This window comes from Pleurodeles waltl, chromosome 5 (assembly GCF_031143425.1).
Source record: "Pleurodeles waltl isolate 20211129_DDA chromosome 5, aPleWal1.hap1.20221129, whole genome shotgun sequence".
NCBI classification, from domain to species: Eukaryota; Metazoa; Chordata; class Amphibia; order Caudata; family Salamandridae; genus Pleurodeles; species Pleurodeles waltl.
In genome coordinates this window covers 1,296,606,597-1,296,624,284 of record NC_090444.1, presented here as the reverse complement: position 1 = coordinate 1,296,624,284, position 17,688 = coordinate 1,296,606,597, and positions in this window count along the sequence as shown.

The following is a 17,688-nucleotide window of genomic DNA, read 5'->3' as shown; positions in this document are numbered from 1 at the left end:
AGGTACATAATATGGGAGATTGGAAAAGAAATAGAGGAGACGCGGAAGAATCACCATTTTAAGGAGTGCTATCCTGCCCGCAACCGATAACGGCAGTGTCCTCCAGAACGTCATTTGAGACCTGATTTAGGACATCTCTTTTACAAGGTTACCATCAAATGTATCCTCCTCGCTGTGGTAGACTCAGATGCCTAGATATCTGAATGTGCTTGGTTGCCATGGGACCAGGCTCCCGGCTAGGTTAAGTCCTGGGTCTGGGAGGTCCGGATCGAATGGGAAGAGGCATGACTTAGACCAGTTCACATTAAGGCCGGATATCGTCGCGAAGCGTTGCAGGAGTGAACGGGCAGCTGGCGGGATCTGCGTAATATCTTTAAAAAATAGCAAGAGGTCATCAGCGTGTAATGACACTATGGGGGTCATTCTGACCCTGGCGGTCGGTGATAAAGCGGCGGCCAACCCGCCAACAGGCAGGCGGTCAAAAAAATGGAATTCTGACCCTGGCGGGAACCGCCAACACAGCCTGCCACTTTAACGGCGGAAACAGACTACGAACGGGAAAACGCTCACCTATACACACTCCACGAGGAAGGAGGACAGCATGGAACCCGAATTACACATCCCACCAGCTATTGTCTACCTGCTCATCTACCAGGAGTACGAACGCCGGCGCAGACGACAACGGTGAGTACTGCACCTACGACACAGGCGAGGGGGGAGGAGGAAAGCTTACGGGCACACACATGCGCCATACACCCACCCCCCCACCACAAATACCTACACCCCAATGCCGAGCAACAAGTCAGAGTGACACCACACAAACCCCCCGGAATAATGCAAAGACACAATTAAAATGATCTATAAAATATATGTATAAATAGCTCCATTGAAGTAATGGGAAATATGCCATATAAAAGATACAAAAATAAGGAATGAACATATTCAACAATATATACATAAGCAAAAAGTCCTGCACATTTCGTCAAAGTTCCATAGTCCGTGGGCCAATGTGCACAAACACATGGGCAAAGCCCACACAGGAGACCAGATACCATTGGAGAGAACACTGCAGGGGCATCAGATGATAAAACTACAGGCACCTCAGGGGGAAGGGAAGGGGGGGCACCTCAGCCACATGAGTCCACGACGCCAGATCCACGAGGGGCCTCCATGCCCACTGTACCATCCTGGGGAGTGCAAAGCCACAGTCTCTCAAGTCTCTACAGTGGGTGGCTTGCCCACTGGACCATCCTGGGAAGTGCCAAGCCACAGTCCATCAGATGGATTACCGACTCCACTGTTAATGGAGGAGGCATGGTGCCCAGAGTGCTTCCTGAAGCCCTGCTCGACACAGAACTGGCACTGTCAATGGGCCAGCGGTGCTTGAGATGAAGGGCCCAGCGGAGCGGTGCTTGACAGGAAGGGCCCAGCGGAGCGGTGCTTGAGACGGCGGAGCCCAGCGGAGCGGTGCTTGACAGGAAGGGCCCAGCGGAGCGGTGCTTGAGACGGTGGGGCCCAGCGGAGCGGTGCTTGACAGGAAGGGCCCATCGGAGCGGTGCTTGAGACGGCGGGGCCCAGCGGAGCGGTGCTTGACAGGAAGGGCCCAGCGGAGCGGCGCTTGACAGGAAGGGCCCAGCGGAGCGGTGCTTGAGATGAAGGGCCCAGCGGAGCGGTGCGTGACAGGAAGGGCCCAGCGGAGCGGTGCTTGAGACGGCGGGGCCCAGCGGAGCGGTGCTTGACAGGAAGGGCCCAGCGGAGCGGTGCTTGAGACGGCGGGGCCCAGCGGAGCGGTGCTTGACAGGAAGGGCCCAGCGGAGCGGTGCTTGAGACGGCGGGGCCCAGCGGAGCGGTGCTTGACAGGAAGGGCCCAGCACAGCGGTGCTTGAGACGGCGGGGCCCAGCGGAGCGGTGTTTGACAGGAAGGGCCCAGCGGAGCGGCGCTTGACAGGAAGGGCCCAGCGGAGCGGTGCTTGACAGGAAGGGCCCAGCGGAGCGGTGCTTGACAGGAAGGGCCCAGCGGAGCGGTGCTTGAGACGGCGGGGCCCAGCGGAGCGGTGCTTGACAGGAAGGGCCCAGCGGAGCGGTGCTTGAGACGGCGGGGCCCAGCGGAGCGGTGCTTGACAGGAAGGGCCCAGCGGAGAGGTGCTTGAGACGGCGGGGCCCAGCGGAGCGGTGCTTGACAGGAAGGGCCCAGCGGAGCGGCGCTTGACAGGAAGGGCCCAGCGGAGCGGTGCTTGAGATGAAGGGCCCAGCGGAGCGGTGCTTGACAGGAAGGGCCCAGCGGAGCGGTGCTTGAGACGGCGGGGCCCAGCGGAGCGGTGCTTGAAATGAAGGGCCCAGCGGAGCGGTGCTTGACAGGAAGGGCCCAGCGGAGCGGCGCTTGAGATTAAGGGCCCAGCGGAGCGGTGCTTGACAGGAAGGGCCCCTGTTCAGCGGTGCTTGTCCCGGTGGGGCCCTGTTCAGCGGTGCTCCTCCCGGCGGGGCCCTGTTCAGCGGTTCTTGTCCCGGCGGGGCCCTGTTCAGCTGTGCTCCTCCCGGCGGGGCCCTGTTCAGCAGTACTCCTCCCGGCGGGGCCCTGTTCAGTGGTTCTTGTCCCGGCGGGGCCCTGTTCAGCGGTGCTCCTCCCGGCGGGGCCCGTTCAGTGGTTCTTGTCCCGGCGGGGCCCTGTTCAGCGGTGCTCCTCCCGGCGGGCCCGTTAAGCGGTTCTTGTCCCGGCGGGGCCCTGTTCAGCAGTGCTCCTCCCAGCGGGGCCCTGTTCAGCGGTGCTCCTCCCGGCGGGGCCCGTTCAGCGGTTCTTGTCCCGGCGGGGCCCTGTTCAGCAGTGCTCCTCCCGGCGGGGCCCTGTTCAGCAGTGCTCCTCCCGGCGGGGCCCGTTCAGCGGTTCTTGTCCCGGCGGGGCCCTATTCAGCGATGCTCCTCCCGGCGGGGCCTGTTCAGCGGTTCTTGTCCTGGCGGGGCCCTGTTCAGCGGTGCTCCTCCCGGCGGGGCCCTGTTCAGCGGTGCTCCTCCCGGCGGGGCCCGTTCAGCAGTTCTTGTCCCGGCGGGGCCCTGTTCAGCGGTGCTCCTCCCGGCGGGCCCTGTTCAGCGGTGCTCCTTCCGGCGGGGCCCTGTTCAGCGGTGCTCCTCCCAGCAGGGCCCTGTTCAGCGGTGCTTGTCCTGTATGTCTAGGGAGCCAGACCTGGGCAAGACTTCCCGCTCATTCACCATCCGAACTTGCGGTCGCGGCGCCCTCCTGTGATGGAGTCCTGGGCCCGTGGGTGTCGTCCCTTTTCTCTCCTTGTATCCCGTGCGTGTGCCCCCGAGTGACTGAAATTCCCTTTTCTCTCCTTGTATCCCGTGCGTGTGCCCCCGAGTGCCGTGCGCCGTCCTCCCCTCTCAGCCCCTCCTTTTAGTAGATTTTAGTAGGCTCTTGTTCCCTTTTCGCCGTCTTGCCGCTTTTTCCCGCCGCTCCTACTGCGCTTTTCCCGCCGTTTTTTGCCGCTCTTTTTTGCCGCTCTTTTTTCCCGCTTCCAGCTCCCCTGCCCGCCCACCTCCCGCCTCCCAGCTGACCCCACCTCCCCACCTACCCGTTAAATGGCGGCCGCTGCGAGGCAGAGGTAGCGACCACTGACCCTCGGGTAGGTCGCTCCCCTGCTCACGCAGCGCCTCCAGTCCCTGACTGCCTTCCTCTCCTGTGAGTGTGCCCCCCCCTTCTTGCCCGTGTACCCCGAGTGCTTGTGCTTGTGCTGGTGCTGACTAAAAATCCCTTTTCTCTCCTTGTATCCCGTGCGTGTGCCCCCGAGTGACTGAAATTCCCTTTTCTCTCCTTGTATCCCGTGCGTGTGCCCCCGAGTGCCGTGCGCCGTCCTCCCCTCTCAGCCCCTCCTTTTAGTAGATTTTAGTAGGCTCTGGTTCCCTTTTCGCCGTCTTGCTGCTTTTTCCCGCCGCTCCTACCGCGATTTTCCCGCCGTTTTTTGCAGCTCTTTTTTGCCGCTCTTTTTTCCCGCTTCCAGCTCCCCTGCCCGCCCACCTCCCAGCTGACCCCTCCTACCCACCTACCCCTTAAATGGCGGCCGCTGCGAGGCAGAGGTAGCGACCACTGACCCTCGGGTAGGTCGCTCCCCTGCTCACGCAGCGCCTCCAGTCCCTGACTGCCTTCCTCTCCTGTGAGTGTGCTCCCCCCTTCTTGCCCGTGTACCCCGAGTGCTTGTGCTTGTGCTGACTAAAAATCCCTTTTCTCTCCTTGTATCCCGTGCGTGTGCCCCCGAGTGACTGAAATTCCCTTTTCTCTCCTTGTATCCCGTGCGTGTGCCCCCGAGTGCCGTGCGCCGTCCTCCCCTCTCAGCCCCTCCTTTTAGTAGATTTTAGTAGGCTCTTGTTCCCTTTTCGCCGTCTTGCCGCTTTTTCCCGCCGCTCCTACTGCGCTTTTCCCGCCGTTTTTTGCCGCTCTTTTTTGCCGCTCTTTTTTCCCGCTTCCAGCTCCCCTGCCCGCCCACCTCCCGCCTCCCAGCTGACCCCACCTCCCCACCTACCCGTTAAATGGCGGCCGCTGCGAGGCAGAGGTAGCGACCACTGACCCTCGGGTAGGTCGCTCCCCTGCTCACGCAGCGCCTCCAGTCCCTGACTGCCTTCCTCTCCTGTGAGTGTGCCCCCCCCTTCTTGCCCGTGTACCCCGAGTGCTTGTGCTTGTGCTGACTAAAAATCCCTTTTCTCTCCTTGTATCCCGTGCGTGTGCCCCCGAGTGACTGAAATTCCCTTTTCTCTCCTTGTATCCCGTGCGTGTGCCCCCGAGTGCCGTGCGCCGTCCTCCCCTCTCAGCCCCTCCTTTTAGTAGATTTTAGTAGGCTCTTGTTCCCTTTTCGCCGTCTTGCCGCTTTTTCCCGCCGCTCCTACCGCGCTTTTCCCGCCGTTTTTTGCCGCTCTTTTTTGCCGCTCTTTTTTCCCGCTTCCAGCTCCCCTGCCCGCCCACCTCCTGCCTCCCAGCTGACCCCGCCTCCCCACCTACCCCTTAAATGGCGGCCGCTGCGAGGCAGAGGTAGCGACCACTGACCCTCGGGTAGGTCGCTCCCCTGCTCATGCAGCCCCTCCAGTCCCTGACTGCCTTCCTCTCCTGTGAGTGTGCCCCCCCCTTCTTGCCCGTGTACCCCGAGTGCTTGTGCTTGTGCTGACTAAAAATCCCTTTTCTCTCCTTGTATCCCGTGCGTGTGCCCCCGAGTGACTGAAATTCCCTTTTCTCTCCTTGTATCCCATGCGTGTGCCCCCGAGTGCCGTGCGCCATCCTCCCCTCTCAGCCCCTCCTTTTAGTAGATTTTAGTAGGCTCTTGTTCCCTTTTCGCCGTCTTGCCGCTTTTTCCCGCCGCTCCTACCGCGCTTTTCCCGCCGTTTTTTGCCGCTCTTTTTTGCCGCTCTTTTTTCCCGCTTCCAGCTCCCCTGCCCGCCCACCTCCCGCCTCCCAGCTGACCCCGCCTCCCCACCTACCCCTTAAATGGCGGCCGCTGCGAGTCCGCGCAGCGGACGCGCGCAGCGGGCGCGCCGCTGGCGCGCCGAAGGCGTGCCTAAGGCAAGCCCGTCTGCGCCCGTCCGCGCCTCGACCGCGCCCAGCGCCCGAACCCCTGGCCCCCGCGCCCCCCGCCTGACCTATGACTCCGCCACCCTCGCCAACCTCAACCCCGGCCGCGCGCCGGGCTGCTACCGCGCCACCCCCAAACGAACCCACGGACCCTTCACCTGCAGCAACTGCCGCTTCACCTGCCTACTGACCCACACCGCCACCACCAAGAACGACGCCCCCGGAAGCAACCTCGAATGCATCCTGGTCAACACCCGCTCCGTCCACAGGCACGCCATCGAACTGTGGAACCTCATCAACTCAACGAACCCAGACATCGCCTTCCTCACCGAGACCTGGATGAACCCCTCCTCGGCACCCGACATCGCCATAGCCATCCCCGACGGCTACAAAATCATCTGGAGAGACCGCTTCAACCGCACCGGAGGAGGCATCGCCATCGCACACAAAAGCTCCATCAGCATCTCGACCCACACCGACAACTCACTTCCCGACGCCGAACACCTCCACTTCGCGATCCACATCGACCCCAAGACAACCCTAAGAGGCACCCTCATGTACAGACCACCAGGACCCCGCACCAAGTTCAGCGAAGACATCGCAGACTTCGTCAACCCCCACGCACTCTCATCCACCGACTACATCCTCCTAGGAGACCTCAACTTTCACCTGGAGAACCACACCGACAACAACACCACCGCCGTTCTAGACAACCTCGCCAACCTGGGACTGAAACAACTGGTCAACACCCCCACCCACTACGCCGGACACACGCTCGACCCCATCTTCTCCTCAAGCAAACACATCACCTTCAGCCACACCACCGAACTCACATGGTCGGACCACAGCTGCGTCCACTTCAGCTTCAAGAAAACCACCGTGCATCACCACACCCGGCAACCACCAAAAAGACACTGGAACCGAATCACCACAGAACAACTCGCAGCAACGCTTTCCCTGAACCAACCCACCAGCACCAGCAACCCCAACGAGGCCGCCAACAACCTCACCAACTGGATCTCCGACTGTGCCAACCTCCTGGCCCCTCTGAAGATCCAAACCAACACCAACAACCACAAGAAAAACTCCTGGTTCACCACCGAACTCAAAAACTCCAAGAAAGAATGCCGCCTCCGCGAGAAGACCTGGCGCCTCAACCCGACAGAGGAAAACCTGACAGCTCTCAAGGACACCACCCGCCAACACCACCAACGCCTCCGCACCGCACGAAAAACAGAACAGAACAGACTTGACAACAACGCCCACAACAGCAAGGAACTATTTGGCATTGTCAAAGAGCTCTCCAACCCGGACGCAGAAACCAACCCCATCCCTCCCTCACAGGACCTCTGCGACTCCCTCGCGACCTTCTTTCACCGTAAGATCGCCGACATCTACAACAGCTTCACGACCACCAACATGAACCCACCCCCGGAAGCTGCAAACGACATCTCCACCATCCTCGCCTGGAACCCTACCACCACCGAGGAAACCACCCGCGTCATGAACTCGATCCACTCGGGATCACCCTCCGACCCCTGTCCTCACCACATTTACAACAAGGCCGACAACATCATCGCACCCCACCTCCGAGACGTCATCAACGCCTCCCTCACCACTGCTACCTTCCCTGAAAGCTGGAAACACGCAGAACTCAACGCCCTCTTAAAGAAACCTACAGCAGACCCCACCGAACTCAAAAACTTCCGGCCTATCTCCCTCCTACCGTTCCCCGCCAAAGTGATTGAGAAAATCGTCAACGCTCAACTCACCGCCGCCCTGGAAACCTCCGACTCCCTCGACTCCACTCAGTTCGGATTCAGGGCCAACCACAGCACCGAAACCGCCCTCATCGCAGCCACGGACGACATCCGAGCCCTGACCGACAAGGGTGAAACCGTGGCCCTCATTCTCCTGGATCTCTCTGCAGCCTTCGACACGGTCTGCCACCGCACCCTGATAGACCGCCTCTGCAGCGCCGGCATCAGAGGCAAGGCCCTGGAATGGGTCATCTCCTTCCTCTCCGGAAGGACCCAGAGAGTCCGCCTCCCCCCCTTCAGATCCGCAGCCACGGAGATCATCTGCGGCGTACCCCAAGGATCCTCCCTCAGCCCCACCCTATTCAACGTCTACATGACCCCCCTGGCAAACATCGCACGCAAACATGGACTCAACATCATATCCTACGCCGACGACACCCAGCTCATCTTATCCCTCACCAACAACCCCACATCAGCAAGGACCAGACTGCACGACGGCATGAAGGAAGTAGCGACCTGGATGACAGACAGCCGACTGAAACTGAACACAGATAAAACGGAGGTCCTCATCCTCGGCCCTACCCCCTCTGCATGGGACGACTCCTGGTGGCCCCCCGCCCTAGGCAGCACTCCCCAACCGACCAACCACGCACGCAACCTCGGCTTCATCCTGGACTCCTCCCTCTCGATGACCAGACAGGTCAACTCGGTGACCTCAGCGTGCTTCAACACCCTCCGCATGCTCCGCAAGATCTTCCGCTGGATCCCCATCGACACCAGGAAGACCGTCACCCACGCCCTCGTCACCAGCCGCCTGGACTACGGGAACACTCTGTACGCCGGCATCACCACCAAGCTGCAGAGGAAACTTCAACGGATCCAGAACGCCGCAGCACGACTCATCCTGGACATACCTCGCCACCACCACATCTCCGGACACCTGAGAAAACTCCATTGGCTCCCGGTCAACAAGAGGATCACCTTCAGACTCCTCACCCACGCACACAAAGCCCTCTACAACCTCGGACCCAAACTCATCAACTCCCGCGTCTCCTTCTACACTCCTCCGCGCACTCTGCGCTCCACCGGTCAGGCCTTGGCAGCCGTTCCCCGCATCCGCAAAACCACCGCCGGAGGAAAATCCTTCTCTTTTCTGGCAGCGAAGACCTGGAACTCCCTGCCCAGTCACCTTCGCGCCATACCCGAACACCTCCCCTTCAGAAGGCAGCTCAAGACCTGGCTCTTCGAGCACTGACCCCCTCCCCCCAGCGCCTTGAGACCCTTATGGGTGAGTAGCGCGCTTTATAAATGTGATTGATTGATTGATTGATTGGTCCGTCACACCCGGAATGGGGCTGGTGGGGCCCTCCTGGGCAGCTCGCCTGCTGCCTGACTTCTCCGCCCTGCTGCCCTTGCCCTCCTTCGCTGAAGCTCTGTGGCCCTTGCCTCCCTTGGATGATGTGGCAGGTGACAGGGCAAGGCTACTGTCCTTGGTGGCAGCCGTCTCAGTCTTGTCGCGCCGGGCCTTTTTCTTTTTTGTCCTCTTCCCAGGGGGTGGGCTGGCTGTCCCCTTGCTGCTGGCCGATGTTCCTGCCCTAGGATCTGGTGGACTCCAATAGCCCAGCACTTTGGTCACAGTAGATGCAGGGCTGGTGGTGGCTGAGGTGCTTTTTTTACTCTTACCAGATGGAGGGGGTGGGTCAGTGATTGGAACGAGCTCAAGGTTGGAAAGGAAAAGGACTTTGGAAGGACAGGGACGGGTAGGTGTAGTGGGTTTGGGAGTGGAGGAAGAGGATGTGGTTGTAGGAGAGTCAAGTGTGCTGTCTTTGGGTGCAGGTGCTTGTGACGGAGGCTGTCGTGAGGTGGATGGCTGTTGGGTGGGTGGCTGCCTACGTTTGTGTGCTTTGGAAGAGGGGGTGACAGACACACTGGGAGATGACACAGGAGTCGTGTAAATGGCAGTGGGGGTGGTGACTGCACGTGTGCAGACTGTAATGGAGGGTGTGCTGGTGATGGAAGTACTGGCTGATGGTGGTGTGCATGCAGGTGTGAGTGGAGACGTCACAGGGAGGGGGGAGGGAGGAGGGAGATGAGGAGGTGGGGGACACAGAGGTGGTAGTGACTGTTGGCATGTCTGCATCTGGATGTTGCTTGGGTGAATGCTTGTGTGATCTGTGGTGCTTATGTCTGGATGAGCTTCCCTTGGGTGTAGAGGTGTGTGCAGGCTGGTCTGATGGTGTGGATGGGATAGGCAGAGGAACAGGAGACTGGGACTGGGTGGAGGGAGTCAGAAGAGGGAGGCTGGAGACAGGGACAATGGCTGCCGTCAGTGCTGAGGCCAGAGCGTTGAACGATCGCTGATGGGCAGCCTGACCCGAATGAATGCCCTCCAGGTATGCATTGCTCTGATGCACCTCCCTTTCTACACCCTGGATGGCATTCAAAAGGGTAGACTGCCCAACAATGAGTGTCCTGAGGAGGTCAATGACCTCCTCACTGAGGGCAGCAGGGGTAACTGGGGCAGGGCCTGAGGTGCCTGGGGCGAAGGAGATGCCCGCCTTCCTGGGCGAGCAGGCACGGAGCGAAGGCTGAGGGGCTGCTGGGAGGGCGGGGCTGGTGCGCTGGGTGGCGGCTGTACCTGTTGTGGCGGTGGGCACGGATGTTGCCGCCACCGCTAGGGAGCTCCCTTCCGAGGACGTGTCGGTGTCCCTGACGTCTCCACGGGTCCCCGTTGTGGAGCTCCACTCGCCCTCCGTCTCACTGGTGTACTTGGAGTCTGTTGTATGGCCCTCCGGGGCCATGTGAGATGCAGCTCCCTCGTGCGCCAATGCCACTTCTCCTCCGCCTGATGATGCTAATGCACACATGAACAGGAAGACAAAGAAAATGGGGGGGCGGAGAAATGAAGACAGGTTGAGTGCATGCATTGGCAACACCGTTGTCGGAGAGGACAGACACAGAAGCCCCCTGAACTAGGCCGCGCAATGGGGGTACACTACTCAGTTATTGTGACTAGGCCTACAGGTCTATGGACGACAAATGCACACATGGGTGAGGCCGGACCATGGATAGCTGTACTTGGCACCCTACAGAGGTGGGGGGCGGGGGCACAGGGCTGTGTCTAACGGAGGGGCCTAGCCTACAGAATGCGCCCTGGCCTGGAGATAGCCACAGCCCTCCTCCCCCACCCAGACACCTTCACTGCGCGCAAAGATAGCAGAATGTGCTGATACTCACCCCCTTGTGTCTGCTGTGATGTCCTCACGCACCCATCCAAATCGGAGTAGGCCACCGCCAGGATCCAGGACATCAGGGGGGTCAATTGGCAGCTGGCACCCCTCCTACGTTGGGAGGCCATCCCCAGCAGAGACTCAGCGGTCTTTCTGGTCCCGCGGCGGATGTCCTCCCACCTCTTTCGGCAGTGGGTGCCCCGTCTGTTGTGGACCCCCAGGGCCCGGACGTCCTTGGCGATGGCACGCCAAATGTTGATCTTCTGATGGGCGCTGACCTATGTGACATGTACAGGGTGGTAAAGGAAATCGCATCAGTTTTCTGCCTGGTCAATGTGAGTGGCCCCCCACTCCCCAACCTTGCCATGTGGCACATGCTCTCATCTTTCGTGCGTTGCACTCCTCATTCGCTCCCCTCCCCACCATCTTACATACACCCCACTCAACACAGGCATAGCCCATTCAACGTGCACCCTGTGTACTAACCTGTTGGTCTGGAGGGCCGTAGAGTAGCGCATACTGGGGGAGGACCCCATCAACAAGTTTCTCCAATTCTTCGGAAGTGAAGGCAGGGGCCCTTTCCCCAGTCGCAGCAGCCATTGTATCTCCCAGACCGAGGTCACAGCAGCACTTGCAGTATAGGTCTTCTCCTGTGGATGATCAGGTCTCGAGTGATTAATCAGATAGAAAATGGCGGTCAAGCCCGCGGCGGTGCCTACCGCGGCGGTGCGTACCGCGACCGCCGGCGCACATCGTCATTGGCTCCTGAGACCCATAGGGTTCAATGTTAACCAATGCTGCTTTGCGCCGCGGTCTTCGACCGCCTACCGCCACGGTGTGCCACGCCAGCGCAGTGACCTCACATCCCACTGTCACACTTCACAGGTCAGGCAGCCGCCATTTCAAGGGCCCACATGGCATGATTTCTACTGCGTCACACAGGCCTAGGCCTTGCATTGCCACTCATACAAGCCATTCAATGCATAGCGATTCGTGTACTGTGCAAGCTGTGTGAACGAACCTGTGGGTTGCTTGACTGTGTGCTCCATGTTGTCCTTCCTAGGGACCGTCCGCTGGGACTTGCGAGGAGAAGGATGAATCCTCCCGTGTACCGACCGCTGGTGGACCTGTCGACAATGGAAGAACGACATATCATACTTACATACAGGCTTGACAGAGCAACTATACATGAACTATGTGCCCAGCTGGAGCCAGACCTGATGTCCCCCATCCGCCAACCCACAGGGATTCCCCCTCTGGTGCAGGTTCTGTCAGTACTCCATTTTTTGGCAAGTGGGTCTTTTCAGACAACAGTGGCCATATCATCTGGGGTGTCTCAGCCTTTGTTTTCTAAGGTTTTGTCCAGAGTGTTGCCTGCCCTGATGAAATACATGCGGAGCTACATTATTTTCCCTGAGGTGGGCGAATTGGCTACAGTGAAGGGTGATTTCTATGCCCTTGGACATATCCCCAACATCATTGGTGCCATTGATGGGACCCATGTGGCTTTGGTTCCCCCCAAAGAAAGTGAGCAGGTGTACCGAAACAGAAAAAGTTATCATTCGATGAATGTCCAGGTGGTCTGTTTGGCTGACCAGAACATCTCCCATGTAAATGCCAAGTTCCCTGGGTCAGTGCATGACGCGTATGTCATGCGAAATAGCAGCATCCCTTATGTGATGGAACAGCTACAGAGACACCGTGTGTGGCTAATTGGTGACTCTGGTTACCCCAACCTGTCGTGGCTGCTGACCCCAGTGAGGAATCCCCGGACCAGGGCAGAGGAACGGTACAATGAGGCCCATGGGCGATCTAGGAGGATCATAGAAAGGACCTTCGGGGTCCTGAAGGCCAGGTTTAGGTGCCTGCATATGAATGGGGGATCCCTCATGTACTCACCAAAGAAGGTGTGCCAGATCATCGTGGCCTGCTGTATGCTTCACAATCTTGCATTGCGACGCCAGGTGCCTTTTCTGCAGGAGGATGGTCCAGATGGTGGTGTTGTAGCAGCTGTGGAGCCTGTGGAGAGTGAAGAGGAGGAAGACGACGGGGACGACACGGACAACAGGGAGACAGTCATACAACAATACTTTCAGTAGCACACAGGTAAGAATCAGCCACCCCATTTTACATTTACTTAAGGCCTCATGCGTCTCCACTGTCTGTGTTTCCCCCCAGTTCCTGTTAACTGATTTGTGACTTTCCCTTCCCTTTTCAGAGCTGTATGACCCACTGCCTGACTTCAGCTTTGTTTGCCCATGGACTAAAGCTTATTGAAATTGGTATGTTGTCATCACAAAGTAACTGGACATTATTGCACCGTTATGTGTAATACATTTGTTAAGAATACAAGCAGACTCCTGTTTTTTTAAGTGGAATAAGTGATTTATTTTAAGTGCTACATATAGGTACATGATTGGGAAACGGTGATGGGTGGGGGTGGAGTAATGTCCATGGCAGAGTCCAGTTCTCAGTTGCACAGGTGCATTGTCCATATGCCTGGGGAAGGATGGAGCAGGGGCAGTTCAAGGTTGGACAGGGTGACAATGTGGGACAGTGGGATGACATCAGGGGTTATCTTAGGCTGGCGGGGGTCTTGCAATCCTACTCTGTCTTCTTGTGAGATCTCAGGTTCCGCTTGTGGGGTGGTTCTTCTTCTGCAGGAGGTGGGGTTCTGGTGGCCTGTTGTTGTGTGGGTGCCTTCTGTCCACTAGCGCCGGCGGAGGTGGTAGGCTGTTCCTGGCCTGGGCTAGTGACAGGGGCCCTTTGGGGTGCCACATGGTCCCGCAATGTGGTGACGATCTGGGTAAGGGCCACGACGATGGTCCCCATTGCGGAACCGATGTTCCTCAGTTCCTCCATGAACCCCATGTACCGTTCCTCCTGCAGTTCCTGGATCTCCTGGAACCGGGCCAGTACCGTCGCCATCGTCTCCTGGGAGCAGTGGTATGCTCCCATGATGGAGGAGAGGGCCTCTTGGAGAGTCGGTTCCCCGGGCCTGTCCCCCCCCTGTCGCACAGCAGCCCTCCCAGTTCCCCTGTGTTCCTGGGCCTCTGTCCCCTGGACGGTGTGCCCACTACCACTGCCCCCAGGTCCCTGTTGTTGTTGGGGTGGTGGGTCAACCTGGGTGCCCTGTAGTGGTGGACACACCGCTGATTTACGTGTCCTGGAGACAGAGGCATGGGCCCGCTGGGTGGGAGCTGTGCTAGTGTTCCCAGAGGGGGTTGGGTCTGGTGTAGCCTGTGGCTGTCTGTGGGGAACCGACTGTCCAGAGGTCCCCGATGGGCCGGGCTGGTCGTCTGGCTCCAGGGAGACAGAGCTGCTGTCATCGCTGGGGGCCTCTTCTGGGGGTGGGATGGACATCTCTGGACCCTCCGTGGTGGTGTGGTGGCGTTCGGGTCCTGCAGGGGTATAAAGGTATGGTTATTGCTTCTGTGTGTGGCATTTCGTGTGATGGGTGGGGGTCCGTGTACCCATGTGCAGGCATTTCCTTGTGGGGGCTTTTGTGAGTGTGGCTTGTGGGGGTGATGTGTGTGTGCAGTGGGCATGCTTTGGTGATGGGTGTCCATGCTTTGTGGTCGCATGCAGGGCTTGGTGTTGGGATGGGTGGGTTGTGATGGTGAGCCTTTTGCTAGGGGTTGGTGTGATGGGGGAGGGGGGGAGGGGGGGGGTATGATTTGGCATGCAGGTGGGGTGGGGGTGGGAAGCAGTAGTGAAGATTTGCCTTACCAGAGTCCATTCCTCCGCCTACTCCTGCGAGGCCCTCAGGATGCAGGATGTGCAAGACTTCCTCCTCCCACGCGGTAAATTCTGGGGGAGTAGGTGGGGGTCCGCCGCCAGTCTTCTGCACCGCAATGTTGTGCCTTGATACCATGGAACGCACCTTCCCCCGTAGGTCGTTCCATCTCTTCCTGATGTCCTCCCGATTGCGTGGATGCTGTCCCACTGCGTTAACCCTGTCCACTATCCTTTGCCATAGCTCCATCTTCCTGGCAATTGTGGTGTGCTGCACCTGTGCCCCGAAGAGCTGGGGCACTACACTGACTATTTCCTCCACCATGACCCTGAGTTCGGCGTCACTGAACCTGGGGTGTCTTTGGGGTGCCATGGGGTGGTGTGGTTGAGGTGTGGGGTGGCGTTTGTGGTGATGAGTGTGGTGCGTGTGGTGGTGTGTGGTGTTTGGTGCGTGGATTCTGTGTGGGTGATGGTGTTGTGTGCCTCTGTGTTGTGGGATTGTCTATTCTGTGTTCTCTCTCTAGCCTTCGTCAATGATTTCGGGTCGTAGGGGCTTGTGGGTGATGTGGGTGTGTGTTTTATATTGTGTTGGGTGTGTGGGAGTGGTGTTAGTATGTGTATCAGGTGTGTGTATTTCAAACTGACCAATGTGGCTGAGTTTTCTATGTGTGTGTGTATTTTGAGCGCGGCGGTGTGTACCGCCAATGGAATACCGCGTTTGAAAGACCGCCGCGTGGATTTGTGGGTCGGAATGGTATGGGCGTATTTCTGTTGGCGTGACGGTGGAGGTTTGGTCATCGCCATTTTTTCGCTGACCTTTGGTGTGGCGGACTTTTGTGGATGTCGGGTTTTTGGCGGTTTGCCAGTTGCGGGTCAGAATGACCGTGGCGGTTTACCGCGGCCGCGGCGGTGTTATGGCGGTCTTCTGACCGGCGGTAAGCGACTTTTACCTCCGAGGTCAGAATGACCCCCTATGTGTAAGCCGTCTCCTAGGGGGATTCCCCAGTTATCTCCCTCCCCACACAGGGCAGCCGCCAGGGGCTCCATAGCCATTGAGAATAATAGTGGTGAGAGGGGGCAACCCTGTCTTGTGTCTCTGCGCACTTGGATTGGTTCCAATATTTCCGGCCCTAGCCTCACTCTGATCTGAGGTCTGGTGTACAATAATTTCACTAGGCGAATAAAGTATGGTCCCATGCCGAACTGTCCAGCACCCTGAATAGATAGTGCCATTCCAGGACGAGACATCCCGCACGTGGCCAATCACGCCTAGCATATTGCATTACCCGGAATAGTCTTCTGATATTGTGGGAGGTGTCTCTGGCCGGTACAAACCCGTTTTCGTCAGGGTGTATTAGTTCCGGCACGTTTGGGGCAAGTGGTATTGCCAGTACTTTTGCCAAAATTTTGTAGTCAGTATTTAGCATTGCCAATGGCCTATATGAGCCCATGTCCGCTGGGTCTCTCCCAGGCTTGGGAAGGGAGACCAGCAGTGCCTCTCTCTGCGTAGCCGATAAGTGACCCTCCTGCTCCGCTGTCATGTATACCTGAAGTAGTTTGGGTGCCAGTTGTGTAGCAAAGGCTTTGTAAAAGTCTACTGGTAGCCCATCAGGTCCTGGTGTTTTGCCGGATGCAAGTTCCCTGATGCTAGCCCTGATCTCCTCCAGGTCGAGGGGTGCCTAAAGTGCCCCGGCCTGGTCGTGTTCTAGGTGTGGGAGCATCACTTCAGCAAGAAATTCAGTGCTGGAGTCATTTCCAGGAGTCGCCTTCGAGGTGTAGAGCGCTTTGTAGTGTCTCGCAAATTCAGCTTGTATTTCTGTGGGTGTGTATGTTAGTTCCCCTGACTGTGAACGGATTTCAGTTATCGGTTTCCTCTCGGTATCTCGATTTATTCGCCAGGCCAGGAGTTTTCCTGCTTTATCTGCTGACAAGTCAGTTTTCGCAGAGTGTGTTGTGTAATTTAGGCATCTCAGGCGCTCTAGCAGTGTCAAGTGTTCTGCGCGCATTGCAGAAAGCTCTGACCTTCCAGTTTGGTTATTTGCGATTTCTTCTTCTGGTCACAGCAGGGCTCGCTCCATCCGGGTCAGGTCGCGCTCAACAGAACGGCGTATGCTACACTGGGTCCCCAGGCAGTGCCCCCGAATGAAGACTTTAAATGCATGCCATTCAATCAATCCCGATGTGGCCGTGCCCTCATTCTGCTCAAAGAATTCTGGGATTATGACACTTAGTGATGCTCTAAAAGCAGCATCCTCCAGAAGCTCTGGTCTCAGTCTCCACATGGGGACAGCCGTGCGTGGGGATCCCCAGCACAGACGCGCCACAGTGGGTTGTGTTCCGAGTGTGTGCACCTCATGTATTCCGAGTTCACCACGACTGGGACAAAACCTGCAGAGCAGAGTATACGGTCTAGGCGCACGTGTAGGGAGTGCGGGCAGAGTACAAGGAGTAGACCCTGTCCTCTTTGTGTCTCTGTCACCACACATCCACCAAGTGCCATTGTTCGGTCCAGTCTACTAGGCCGCGTGAGGCAGTCACCACAGGCGATGTGGGCAGTGGGGGAAAGGAACGGTCAAGTTCAACATCGAGTACGCTGTTGAAATCTCCCCCAAGTAGCCAGGGAAGGGTGCCCCAGTTTGCCAGTTGCTGCGACAAACTATGTAGAAAAGCGGTCTGGTCTGAGTTTGGGGCATAGATAGAACCCAGCACAACCGCGTGTCCTGTCAGCCTTCCCCGGACGAGTACAAATCTACCCTGTGTGTCTACCATCTGCTCCTCCGCCACGAAGGGAGTGCCTGCTCTGACCCAAATTAGTGCTCCTCTGGCGTATGCTGAGTGTCCTGTCGCGTATAACTGCCTTCTCCAGCGCTGACGCAGTCGGGGAATCTCAGGGCTCACTAAATGCGTCTCCTGCAGAAATCCTATTTGGATTGAATTCCTTTTAAGATAGGAGTAAATAGCATATCACCGCTTGGGGGTGTGGATGCCTCTTACATTCCACGTAATTGCTGTGTATGTGGCCATGTTGTGGGTGTTGGGTATTTTTCCAAGTCTGCTCGCCCATCCTCAGCATTTGGCCCCACCCCGTCAGTCTTCCATTCCTTACTATTATTTAAGGGGTTAGTGAGTGTCCACCGGCAAGAACAATTTGTAACTAATGCCATCAGAGCAGTTAAACAACAGGTCACCGCCCAAACAATACAACAAAAACAACAACTTGCAATGGTATAGCTATGCGCTATGTGTCTCCGCTGATAGGAGCGTGGGAGTGAGTCAAGCATATAAGGGGATAATACTAATCTCGAGCCAGTTTGTTCAGCTATTCCGAATAATTGAAAGGATGAAATAGAGGGGAGTGTTGGGGGGGTTCTCTTTATAGATGGACATCAGGGGGTGCAGCACACAGACACGAGGG